This window comes from Phlebotomus argentipes, unplaced genomic scaffold (assembly GCF_947086385.1).
Source record: "Phlebotomus argentipes unplaced genomic scaffold, Phlebotomus argentipes genome assembly contig_17, whole genome shotgun sequence".
Taxonomy (NCBI): domain Eukaryota; kingdom Metazoa; phylum Arthropoda; class Insecta; order Diptera; family Psychodidae; genus Phlebotomus; species Phlebotomus argentipes.
Window position 1 is genome coordinate 480,549 of NW_026776166.1, and position 14,357 is coordinate 494,905.

General features: G+C 37.7%; 1 protein-coding gene across 1 annotated transcript in view; it reads left to right on the top strand.

The window, feature by feature from the left end:
• The window catches only part of LOC132256728 (breast cancer anti-estrogen resistance protein 1), a 43,119-nt gene that overhangs the window by 13,603 nt on the left and 15,159 nt on the right, over nt 1-14,357 (top strand). The window lies entirely within an intron of this gene.

Sequence of the window (14,357 nt, forward strand, 5' to 3'; positions counted from 1 at the left end):
GAGACTGTAATTGAAAATAGTAAATCTAATAAGCGATAAGATTATAAACCCTGAAACTCGTCAAAGTTTATGTAAGTTTTCTTAGGTCATCAAATTTTATTTCAACATAAATTTGGTTATCTGCAAATTGCGTTATCGCCTGCGACCCACAATCAGTCACGTTCCCACTTTCTGGGCTCTTGCTAATAAGTCTTGACTAGTGGTGTGTGAAAAATTAGCACATTAAGGCATGATGAGTGGTGGAGACGGAATGGCGAGATATTTCGGGAGGAAAAGCCGGGAAGTTCGAGGGAGTTGCACAGTTGCAATGTGTTGGGGTGGTATCGTATTTCACAGCTTATATCAACACAGTCTGTGTGTGTTATTTATTAAATTGTCTGGAAACTCTATCAGCGCCGTTGTATCTTGACTTCCTTCTCACACCATTTGCACTCTTCTGGCGCACACGAGGGAGAAACTCCTTCGCGCCAGACGGGAAATTGTGTAAATTTTGCACAGGCGGAGGAAAAGAAGTGCGCGCTACACATGAAATTTAGATTCACCACCTCATAAATCTTAACCGACACTGAAGAAATTTCTTATCACATTCTCTACATAATTGAATTTCTAACTCTCTTTGTGTCGACAAACTATTCCTTCCAGTGTTGGCTACAAGCGCGACATTAGCGAGATTGGCGATCGTGACTCACATTAGGCCCAGAATGATGTTGAACTTCTTGATTAAGTGCCATATAAAATGCCATTAATACACTTCATCCAGTGTCTTCGACAAAGAGGATTCCGGTGTCAGACCACACAATTTTAATCCCAAACAACGCCAAGTATTTGCATGTCAATGAGGATTTTCGAGCGATACTTCCTCAATCCTCATGGTAATATTTATCTGCCACGGGCATCGAGTGTAATCCGCGATAGGAAATCTCTCTGCGCAATTTATTCAAATGGCGAGGGTGCAAGAGTCGGAAAGGTGTGGCTGGCATATCGCGGAAATTGCAAAAAAAAAACCATCGAATTGAGGGTCGACGTGAATATCTTCTATCGTCATATCTAAAAAGCACCATAAAAAGGTAATTTTGGCAAAGACTGGCGAACTCAGGGACGCCAATTTAAGTGACTTTGCACTGCAGAGAAGTGATAAATTGCTGATCCAGAACCTCCAACAATCTCTCTTGTTCTCATGGTTGAGCTTAATCACAAATGAAATCTGGAAAGCGCAAAACGCCCTTGCTTTCCTCACTCTGTTTGTTTACCTGTCTCGGGCATTGGGTGTGTTCCAGGAGCAACCCTTCCGCCCAGGAATTGCACCCAAAATCCACCCTGCCAAGGGGAGTTTATCGGGTTAAAGCGACGCCATCGACAGACCGCAAATGACTCAAGGAGTGACTATTATGCAAATTGCGTATGAAAATAGACTCAGCCGTGTTTGTTGACTAATCAAAGCCAAGAAGGTGAGAATGAAGGCTCAGGAAAATCGATTCCTAGAGGAAGTTGAAGAGTTTCACACTCTAAAAGTGTGATTCACTCGTGACTTCGTGAGCATATTGCAATTTTCTCGTTAAAGCAATTTGAATTCTACACGTCTTTTTCCCCGACAGTTTGAAATGCAAACAACATTCTGTGAACATCTCCAGAAAAAAATGCTTCTTTCAGTGATATCACGCGATAAAAGACTTTTCTCTCATTCCATCACGTGTTGACATGGAACCACAATTTATATTGATCGTCCCGAAAGTCAGTGGTGAAAAGTGTCGGAAATGCTTGTTCGCCCTTTCCTCAAAAAGCCTCTTTAAACTTAAATCAACAGTCGCTCTGGGATGTTTGATGTTTGTCTGCGAATTTTCTCACATATCTCAAGCCCAATTTTGGCAACTTGCCAGTGATTTCCGTGTAATTGCTGAGCCTCAGCCACAAAGGGGATGGGAAAATTGCGCTTCCCGTTCGAGTGGGTTTGCGGGCTGGAAAAAAGAGTGAAATTAATTGATGGAAGACATCAATTAGTCGCTTCGCAGGGAGCCACAGAAGCTCCATTGAGGCTCCCAATTAGCACAGGAGTCGGAGTCTAATTAAAATTGATCATATGCCGTGTGCTTTCATCTCACACACATTATCAATGCACAAACCCTCGGCGTGTCATCTTCCAGTTGTCGTAGCTCAGTGTTTACCTTCGCAGGAATTTCTCACTCTTCACTCGATCGTCACATATTTGTATTCTTGTTGAATTCTAAGTGACGAATGTGATAAATTTACTCAAATGCGCGCGTCACACGAAAGATCTGCTGGAAAAAAAACATACGCTCAACTCAAGAGTGAAAGCAATTAATTGTGGGGCAAAGTGACTGGGCGTTTTAAATGGGGAAAAAAGTCAGCGAAATTTCGATCTCTTTCGATGGGCAAACACTGGGAGTTTTCATTTGCAGAGGAAGTCATTTTGCGGCACATCCCAGAAGTGGGTATTTTAATTAAAATAGCGACCACATAGTTCCACAAACGCGGCTCAACTGCGAAGGGTTTCAGCCGCACAAATTTTAAATTACCATTTTAAATGCCGAATTCTGCGGTGCAGCGCCAACGTATGAATATTTATGTGGCTCTTTTAATTTGCATTTCTCCACTGTTGCGACGGGAAAAATCACTCTCATGTAAAGCCATTCCAATTGTGTCGTGAGGACTGTGTCTCCGGGACGATCCCTATCCAAACACCAAATGGAGGTGCCAATTCAATTAGTACCTCCGGAATTCTCGCTGTGACTTCTCGAGGCGCAACAAAGACTCACTTCTCGGACATGCTAATCGAATTATTGGTTAAGGAGAGTGTCTCAAGTGTAAAGAGACTCGAAGAGAGACTTGAATTGCCTCTTCTCGCCCCAAGAACAAGTGCATTTTATTCATTTACTCCAATACAGCATAGAGAACTGCAGCGTAGGAAAATGAAGCCTTGCAAAGCTGGAAAGAACCAAATATCTTTAACTTAGAAATATTTTCCTTGTAAATCCTTGATTTTACCTGCACGTATGTGAAAATTGAAATTATTCCGAATCCAAAAGTTTCCACTCTTGCCGGATTGTGAAATCTCATCATCAAGAAGAGAAGATTTTTCTGGTCTGCAACTCTCATTTCGTACCATTTTGTCATGTAAATTGCATCGCTGAAGGCTTCAGAACTACTCCAGAGAATTTGGCCGAAGAAACAGAGAATGAAGGCTTCAGAACCCGCAATAAACACACTGAGAAATCCGACCATCATATCATGAGTACCGGATTGAAATATCACCATTGAATTGCACAAGTAGAGCATTATTCCCATAAGTTTGAAGAAGTACATGTGCCAAAAGGACAAAGTCAGCTCATCAGTTTGCTCTGACATAACAAGATGCTCTTTATACACTTTTCTGAGTGTATCTCTATCATCTGCAAGATCCTCGTCGTTGAGTTTAGAGATAAGTTTGATGATAACTTTGGATTCAGAATAGCAATACATAATACAAATCATAATGATGAGGTTTGACGAAATGAGAAGCTCATAGCAAACGAAGAATAGCACTATTTGGTAGATAAGATTGGTAGGATAGAAGAAGATGCTGCTTCTGGGTATTCCGGGAATCAGAAACAGGACCGGAGATGAATAATCATTTCGAATGGTTGTGTAGGTTATGATAACGGCCGCAATGAGGAACGTTGCTCCCAAATAATATCTGCAAGACAAGTGGACACTGATTACATATTCTGTAAGATTTCGTTTAAAGATGTTAATTGTCTTACTTCGCAAGTACGTAACAGATTTTTGTGTTTCTATCGAAGTATTTCTTCCTAACATCCATCAATTCGGGATCTTCTGATGTCACGAGACTCTCAAAGTAGTCGAAAACGTTCAAAATGCGATCCTTGTGCATAAGAATGAAAGCACCGTAAATTGCGAGGCAAAGGAAAAATCCAACGAGAAGCGTAAGTGAAAAAGCCATCTCAAAGACATCCGGATCACAATTAACTTGATGCCACACGCTGCAAAATATTCCAAAACAAACAGAAAGAGGGAAAATTGAGAGCTTGATGATGTTCAAGAATCCAAGATTTGGCAAGAAATCCAATCGCCAAAACGCAAAGAACAACTTCACTAACTTCTTCAACTTCAAATGATTTTTCAACATTTTGCCGAACGAACGAACTATCTTGATTGATGTCTGAAAGGTTTTTGAGGAAAGTTAAACGTAGTGAATTCAATCGCTGCGTTTTACTTCTTCTGATGGCGGTTCTTTAATTGCATAATTTTCTGTCATATTTGAAATATTTCTCCTTAACTTTCTATGTTTACTTCTGTACAATTTATTAAAATGTTAAAGTGTCGCGTGAAATTTTCAATCCTGAGTATTGATGTTTTTCAAAGGAAGTAAAAGTTGTGAGTTTGTAAAGATTTTTAAATATTCATAGTGAAAACACAAGAAACTGATGCAATTCTCTGCAACGTAGTAAGCGAAATGGCTTCTTGACGAGCAAGAGGACGATATTTGTGAAACACTCAGGATAGAAAGAGATGCATAGAAATCCTGCAAAATTCATTGTTTTTCCTGAATGTTGTGTTTTCACCATTTACTTTTAAATAAATAAGTAGCTCAATCAATAAATATCTGTATGAATATTTTAGTTATTAGGAAACTTGACCTCCACATCACCTGTTGTTTTATTGCTAAAATATTATAGTGTTGCTGAGTAAAAGCAGGATTGACATTCCCAGTATACTTTTCTTTAATAACCGATGGCAATTTTTTGCATGTGCGGATTTAATTGCAGTCGGTTCAAGTCCAAGCGAGAACATCAAGCACAAGCAATGATCTCTATGTGTGAATTTTGCGTGATTTTGAGTCCGATTTGAGCATTCAGCGAGTCTAAAAACTCGATTCCAAACTAAAACTTTATAAATGTGGAAAAAACCCAAATAGATTATGTATAAGAACCCGTTTCTACAAATTTTCTACGTTTCGTCGAACATTCTTGACTGAAGTCAGAAAACTCTTCAAAGTTACTTTTGGTGGATTTATGTTCCTTTTTAGTCAAAAATCAGTTCTTGTAAGTCGAAAAGAATTAGAAATCACTTAAAATATGTATCATTTGGAACAATGATTTCGTCCGCAGCTTTTAAATATTTGAGTGTCTGGAAAAAAATGTGACATCAAATTTCATGTGTTTCTGTATTGAAATATTCTAGTAAATCGAGTGGAATGAAGAATTATTCTTACTTTATTGATTTACTCCAATACAGCGTAAAGAAATGCAGCATAAGAAATTGAAGCTTTGCAAATCTGAAAGAAAACAAGCATATTTTGTATGTATAATAAATGAATTGGTAGTGGAATAAAATTACCTGAGCAAATGTGTAATTTGAAATGAACCCAAAACCGAAAGTTTCCACTTTTATTGGGTTGTGAAATCTTATCATCAAGATCAAGAGATTCTTCTGGTCTTTAACTTGCATTTCGTACCATTTTGTCATATAAATTGCATCGCTTAAGGCCTCAGAACTGCTCCAGAGTATTTGACCGAAGAAACAGAGGATAAAAGCTTCGGAAACCATTATGATTAAACCTAGAATTCCAACAAGGACATCTCTAGTGCCAGACTGAAAAATCATAACCATTCCGCAGAGATACAGAGATATTGCTAGAAGTTTGTAAAAATAAATGTACCAGAAGGACAATGTCAACTGTGTAGTTTGTTCTGTTAATGAGCGATACTCATTATGTACTTTTCTTATTGTTAATCGTGCATATTTCAGATTTCCATCTTTAAGCTTTGAAATTAGATAAATGATTACTAGCAATTCTGAATAGCAGTACACAATACAAATCATAACGATGAGATCAGATATCAAAATTAGCTCAAAACTAGTGAAGAACAGAACTATTTGATAGATAAGATTTGCAGGATAGAAGAAAACGCTACTTTTGGGTATTCCGGGAATCAGAAACATGATCGGAGTTGAGAAATCACTTCGAATGGTTGTGTAGGTCATGCCAACGATCGCCATGGCAAACGTTGCAGTCAGAAAATACCTGCAAAAGATTAATTGTCTAAATTTCCTATCATTTAAGTTTTATTGAGATTTCTCACTTCACGAACACGAAGGAGATTCTTGTAGTCCTTTCAAAGTACTTCTTCCGCACACTCATCAAAACAGGATCTTTAGACGTTATCAAACTCTCGAAATAGTCAAATACGATCAAAATGCTCTCCTTTTCCTTAATGACGAATCCGCAATAAATCGCGAGACACTGTAAGAAACCTATTACCATTATAAAAGCGAAGGCGAATTCAAAGACATCGTAATTCGGGTTATAGAATATTTGATGCCACACAGTGCAAAACAATCCGTAAGAAATAGACAAAGGGAAAATTGAGAGCTTGGCGATAGTCAAGAATCCTTGATTTGGCAAGAAATCTAAGTGCCAAATCATAAAGAACAGCGTCACTAACTTCTTCAACTTCAAATGGTTATTCAACATTTCGTCGACCTATCTGGACTGAGGTTAAGGAATTGATTGAAGTTAAACGTAGTTGATTCAATAGCAGCGTTGTATCTTCTCAAATTATACTTCTTCAATTGCATAGTTTTCTGTAATGTTTGAAATATTCTCCTACAAATTTCTTTTCAATTCTACGCAATCTGAATAATCTTTAAATTATATGTGAAATTTTAAATCCTATGCAAGTTACTGATATTTTGAAAGTTAAATAAGTAATAAGCGTGTTTGAAAACGTTTAGAATATTTATAATATCTAAATACGACATATTCAACAAATATTTATGTAAATACACGAGCTGTTAATATTTTATGTGCATAGATTGGAGGCAACACGACAGTCGTTGTGAATAAAAAAAAAATGGGGATAAAAATAGTAACAATTTCATCCTAAAATCTTCTGTGCTTAAGGAAAGTAAAAACCCGCAAACTGCAGGCCAGAAAGGCAAGGCAAGGAGACGATTTCGGGTGTTATACTTTTTCAAAGACAAGCTTACTTTATTGATTTACTCCAATACAGCATAGAGAACTGCAGCATACGAAAACGCAGCCTTGCAAATCTATAAAAAAATAAAAACAAATTTTTGTTAGTTAAGAATTTTTATCCCAATAAATCTTCGATTTTACCTGCACATATGTGTAAATTGAAATTATTCCGAATCCAAAAGTTTCCACTCTTGCCGGATTGTGAAATCTCATAATTAAGAAGAGGAGATTTTTCTGGTCTTCAACTCTCATTTCGTACCATTTTGTCATGTAAATTGCATCGCTGAAGGCTTCAAAACTGCTCCAGAGAATTTGGCCGAAGAAACAGAGAATGAAGGCTTCAGAACCCGCAATAAACACACTGAGAATTCCGACTATCATATTTTTAGCTCCTGATTGAAATATCACCATCGAATTGCACAAGTAGAGCATTATTCCCATGAGTTTGTAAAAGTACAGGTGCCAAAAGGACAAAATCAATTCTTTACTTTGCTCTGACATAACAAGATGCTCTTTATACACTTTTCTTGTTATTCTTCTGGCGTCTTTAAGAACTCCGTCGTTGAGTTTAGATATAAGTTTGATGATAACTTTGGATTCAGAATAGCAATACATAATGCAAATCATGATGATGAGGTTTGACGATATGAGAAGCTCATAGCAAATGAAGAATAGCACTATTTGGAACGTTAGATTGCAAGGATAGAAGAAAATGCTACTTTTGGGTATTCCGGGAATCAGAAACAATATCGGAGATGAATAACCACTGCGAATGGTTGTGTAGCTTAAGATGAAACTTGCACCAATGAAAGTTGAGCTCAAGTAATATCTGCAATATATTCGGAATACTAATATAAGATTCTGTAGAAATATAGGTTTTAGGCATCTCACTTCGCGACTATAATACAGATTCTTGTACTCTTCTCTAAGTATTTCTTCCTTACGCCCATCAATTCGGGATCTTCAGACATCACGAGACTTTCGAAGTAGTTGAAAACGTTTAAAATGCGATCCTTGTGCATAAGAATGAAAGCACCGTAAATCGCGAGGCAAAGAAAAAATCCAACGTTAAGTGTAAGTGAGAAGGCAAAATCAAAGACATCCGGGTTATTAAATATTTTATGCCACACACTGCAAAAAATTCCGTAACCAACAGAAAGAGGGAAAATTGAGAGTTTGATGATGTTTAAGAATCCAAGATTTGGCAAGAAATCCAATCGCCAAAACGTGAAAAACAACTTCACTAACTTCTTCAACTTCAAATGATTTTTCAACATTTTGCCGAACGAACAAACTATCTCGATTGGGTTCAGGAGAGATTTTGATTGAAAATGATTCAGTTGCGTCTTTTATACGATTTCTGATGGCCATCCTTATAATTAAAAGTTTTCTATGGTGTTTAAAATATTTCACTACAAATTGCTTTTCACGTCTCCATAGTTTGTAAATTATTTAAATGTTATGTGAAATTTTAAATACTATGTATAAGTAGATAAGTATATTGATGTTGAAAAGTTTAGTAAATAATGAATGAGTTTGGAATCATTTTATGTATTTATTACATTGAATGACACGAAGAGATCTCGGAATAAATTCCTGATTCGGGATGTTTGGAATAATATCAAAACAGTGAATTGAATATGATTGGAAAGGTTTTGGTCTTAACTGTATCATTCTGCTGTAATACATTGTAGCACAACAGAGACTCACTTCTTGGATATGAAAATCGAATTATTGATTAGAGCACCAGTTAAAGAATGTGATGGCGAGTGTAAGGAAACTTTCCTGCTGTTATTCTCATTTAAAACAAGCCTCTTTTATTAAATTACTCCAATACAGCATATAGAACAGCAGCATAAGAAACTGAAGCTTTGCAGATCTGAAAGAGACGAAAACTGAATTTAATAAACTCTTAATTTACTTACAAAATTACCTGAGCAAATGTGTAATTTGAAATGGACCCAAAACCGAAAGTTTCCACTTTTATTGGGTTGTGAAATCTCATCATCAAGATCAAGAGATTCTTCTGGTCTTTAACTTGCATTTCGTACCATTTTGTCATATAAATTGCATCACTTAAGGCCTCAGAACTGCTCCAGAGAATTTGGCCGAAGAAGCACAAGACAAAAGCTTCTGTGAGAATGACGAAAACACCTGCAATTCCGACTAGTCGATCTTCTGTGCCAGACTGAAATATTACAATCATGCTGCAGAGATAAAGTATTATTGCCATGAGTTTGAAGAAGTAAATGTCCCAGAAAGACATCGTTAATTTGCTAGCTTGTTCCGACATATCCAGATGCACTTCATACACTTTTCTTATTACTTTTCCAGCATCTTTGACATCTCCGTCATTGAGCTTAGAGATCTGATCTATAATTACTTGCAATTCGGAATAGAAGTACATAATACAAATCATGATGACCAGATCGGAAATCATAATTATCTCAAAACCAACGAAAAATAAGAATACTTGGTAGGCGAGATTGCAAGGATAGAAGAAAATGCTATTTCTTGGTATTCCAGGAACTTGAAACAAGAGCGGAGTTGATAAGTCAGTTCGATAGACGTTGTATATCATGACACTGAATCCACCGACGAATGTTGCACATAAGAAATATCTGCAAGATTAGAAATCTATTTTTCTCATCTGTTAATTTTCACATTAGTTTTCTCACTTCACTAATAAGAAGGAAAGTCGTGTACTTTTCTCAAAGTGCTTCTTCCTAGAGTCCACCAAAATGTGATCATCGGACATTACCAGCTTCTCAAAGTAGTCAAATATGGCCAAAATGCTCTCCTTGTTCTTCAGGACGAATCCGAAATAAATCATGAAGCCTTGCAAAACACCCACAGCGAGTGTGATGGTGAAAGCCAATTCGTAGACATTGTTTTCCGGATTGTAGTGAATTTGATGCCACACAGCACAGAACAACGCATGAACCACAAACAGCGGGAAAATTGAGAGCTTGACGATGTTCAGAATTCGCCATACGAGATCCGGCAGGAACTCCAATCGCCAAATCTTGAAAAGGAGTCTCACAAATTTCTTCAACTTAAAATGGTGCTTAGTCAGCATTTTGTCGAACTATCTTGACTGTCGTCAGAAGGCTGTTTGAATTTAGACTTGAACTTGGAGAATTCACAGCTCAAAATTTTCTTTTATGGCGGTTCTTAAATTGCATAGTTTTCTGTAGTGTTTGAAATATTTCTCCACATATTATCTATATTTGCTGCTACACAATTTCTCATGTTGTATAAATATCACGTGAAATTTCAACTCCTATATTTGTATTGATGTTTCTGAAGTTGAGTGAAATTATACAGGGAGTTTGAGAATGCTTAAATATTAATGGTGAAAACACAGCAAAGTGTAGCAATTTTCTTCCAAGACTGCAACTTTGTGAGCGGAAATACCTTCCGTGAGCGAGATGAGAATACTCGCAATGCTCTGTTTTGGAGTGAGACGCGAAGAAATTCTGCAACTCACTTAAATGTTGTATTATTACGATTAGTTTTTAATAAATAAATGGTTCAATCGATAGAAATCTTATTATTATTTTAAATATTGGAGAATCTAACCTGAATATTACATATTTTTTGGTTTCTAAGATAGTTTTTGTTGTGATTTAAGAAAAACAAACCATTTCCACACGTGCTGTTTTTTATGAACTGACATGACAAAGGACAGTATAAGAAAATCGGTTTCACTTAATGATTCTTCACAACAAAATTTATATTGATTCACTGTAAAACAGCATAGAGAACTGCAGCATAGGAAATTGATGCTTTGCAGATCTGGGAAAAGACCAAATAATTTGTACAAAGAATTCCTTAGTTCACTAACAAATTTACCTGAGCAAATGTATAAATGGAAATAGATCCAAATCCAAAAGTTTTCACCCTTAATGGATCGTGAAATCTCATCATCAAGAAGAGAATAAGCTTCTGATCTTTCACCTCAATTTCGTACCATTTTGTTCTGTAAATTGCATCGCTGAAGGCTTCAGAACTGCTCCACAGTATTTGGCCGAAGAAACATAGAATAAAAGCTTCAGAAGTCATGATAACAACACCTAGAAATCCCACCATCATATTTTGAGTGCCTGATTGAAATATCACCATCATGCTGCAGAGATACAGTGTTATTGCGAAGAGTTTGTAAAAGTAAATGTACCAGAAGGACAAAGTCAACTTCTTAGTTTGTTCTGACATGACAAGATGCTCTTTATACACTTTTCTCACTGTTGCTGTAACATCTTCTAGATCCTCGTCGTTGAGTTTAGAGATGAGTTTGATGATAACTTTGGATTCAGAATAGCAGTACATAATGCAAATCATGATGATGAGGTCAGACTATAATATGAGCTCATAGCAAACGAGAAATATAACTGCTTGATAGATAAGATTGCAGGGATAGTAGAAGATGCTGTTCTTGTGTATTCCGGGAAGCAAAAATAAAAGTGGAGATGAATAACCACTTCGAATGGTTGTGTAACTCATGATAATCCATGCACCGATGAAAGTAGTACCCAAGAAATATCTGAAAAAATTATATACATAGATATCTATTTTGCCATCAAAACTTGATGTTTTAGTGGTGTTAAATATCTCACTTCACGACTATAATACAGATTCTTGTACTCTTCTCTAAATATTTCTTTCTAACATCCATTAATTCAGGATCTTCAGACATCACGAGACTCTCAAAGTAGTCGAAAACGGTCAAAATGCTCTGCTTATTCTGAATCACAAATCCGCAGTAAATCATGAGACACTGTAAGAAACCTATTACAAGTGTGAGAGCGAAAGCGAATTGAAAGACATCGTAATCCGGATTATAGTAAATTTGATGCCACACAGTGCAAAACAATGCATAAAAAATAGACAGAGGAAAGATTGAGAGCTTGATGATGTTCAAGAATCCAAGATTGGGTAAGAAATCCAGTCGCCAAATCGTAAAGAACAGCATCACTAACTTTTTCAATTTTAAGTGGTTCTTATTCAGCATTTTGCCGAACTAACTTGACTGAAGTAAGGAAAGTGTTTGATAGAAGATGAACCAATTGCGGCTTTTATACTATTTTTCATGATTGTCCTTATCGTTCTTATAATTCAAAGTTTTCTGCAGTTTTTGAAATATTTCCCAACTGATTTCTATTGGATCTACGCAATTTGTTTGACTGTCAAAGATGTCATGTGAAATTTTCAATCCTTTACAATTGAATTATTTGTGGTATAATAGCAGTCATTTAGTACTGAGCAGACACTTGAAATATTCAAAAACACTGATAGCGAACATTTTTAACCATGACATTGTTGTTATTGGAAATTTTGACCTCTTCGTCCTAATTTTATAGTGATGAATTTGGTTGAGCAAACAATCTGCTAAAGTGTGTTTCTCAATGAACTGCCATCAGACTTTGAGGAAGTTTATTAGACCTTTTGTTTGTCGGCCTCTCGAGAGCGCTAAATGGTGTTTTGGAAGAATTCCATTAGGTTTTTGGCGCATTTGAGACACTGAACCACTCTCGAAGAGCTCCTCATACAGAGTCATGTGGAGGGAAGCAAACAGAAAAAGCATCACGCTGTTCTTTTATGGCATTTCAATTGCTTCTGAGAATCGAGTTGTCTTCCGCAGAAATCGAAGGAGTGGATCAGGATGACAGATTCATGGTGAGCAATTAATAGGGGTTTTGGGATCGGCTTAAGAGGTCTGAAGAGAGATAATTTGTGGGTCTTGAGAAATGACCCGAGATTGTGCGGAGAGGTTTTCCGGCACTTCTTGCACCGCCAAGCATAACACATAGCCCAGAAATCCCGTTCGCCGGCTAAAAGGGTATCCATTCCCCATCCGAAAGAAGTGTGAGACACTGAGAGGAGATTTTTTTGTGGCCACTTTTTTGCTGGAGTTCTCAGATCTCTGGTTTTGCTTTCTCTCGCGCAAAAAGACGAGATGGACAAAAAAAGAGAGAAACAAGACACCGCACAGCTAACATGAGAAGTGTATCGGCCTGAAGACGAGCGTTTTCCCAACTCTCAGCGTTCGACCTTCAAGCTGCAAATTACAAATAATGAAGCCAATTGAGTTTTATGGGCTCTGCTTGATCGGCGCAGTTTTGCGCAATGGATTCGCACATGTCGGAAAGACAATCGCGACAATCGGTGTTCAATTGATTTGCCCATCATCGATCTCATTTTTCACCAAACAATGATCAACGCTCAGTGGCGCAGTCATCGCGATCATCCGCCCGATCGTCCATGTGGAAAATGTCTAAACAGTTGCAGAATTGTCCTCGATTGGAGTGCAATTGAGAAGGCAGCAATAAATTTGCATCACAGTTGCACAATAACAGAAGTCCGGACAGTGTTGTGTAAATTTAAAGTCGCGAATTTTTTCACCATTCCCACTCGTTAATCACACACGAGCGCCACATGGGCGCAACAGCCCCCGTTCGAGTGCCACGACCCCCTGACTCTGGCACGGGACCTGCGGATTCCGATGACAGAGAGTTATTTTAGACTTTCCCGGAATTTCCAGTGCAATTCGAATGATAGAGTTTCACGTTGTGGAAAAATGCAGCGAATGTTGTCTTGAGAAATTCCACTCGAGTCCTCACGAGTGTGAATGGTTGAGCCGCAGAGAATGATGCGGAGAGATTTCAGGGGAAAGAAGGTAGAAGGAGTAATTTATTTGCTCTCCTCCTCCTGCTTCTGTTTGATTGCAAGACAATGTCGGCCAGGGTCGAAGTAGGGCGCAAAGTCGCCCTCCGAACTTTCACTGGTTCAAGAAATGTCCAGCGAAACGTGCAAATTTGTGTGTTTTCGCGCTTTCCTATTGAAGACATCGTGAGAAAATTTGTGTTGACTTAGAACTGTTGAATATGTTGATTGAAAGGGTTATTTTCCAATTTCTTCCATTGATTTAACTCATGACAAAAGTTGGACTTATATCACATCCATTATTTTCATATTCACATGCGAAATTTGCACTATTTATCAACTTGGATGGGTTGTGAAATTGTATAAAAGCACTCTAAAATCGATAAACGCCGCTGAAACATGGCACTTTGGCTATTTTGGGGACACTTTGGCAAGACTGGGAAATAATCTTGGTAAACTTTGCAAAATAATACTTGAGCTCTTGGCGATAAGGCGACAATTTCCAAGAACTCTATGTATCTAAGTCTCCTTATCTGAGAGTGGGACCCTAAGTTCGCAGTCGCCCTGGACGACGGCGAGTCTGTGCGGACGTCTGACTGCCCACGAGTGAGTAATGAGAGCAATTTGGGCGCCACGTTCCAGCGGAGGCTGCCCGGAGAGATTGTGACTCTCGCCAAGAAGGCAGTGCGACTGGAAG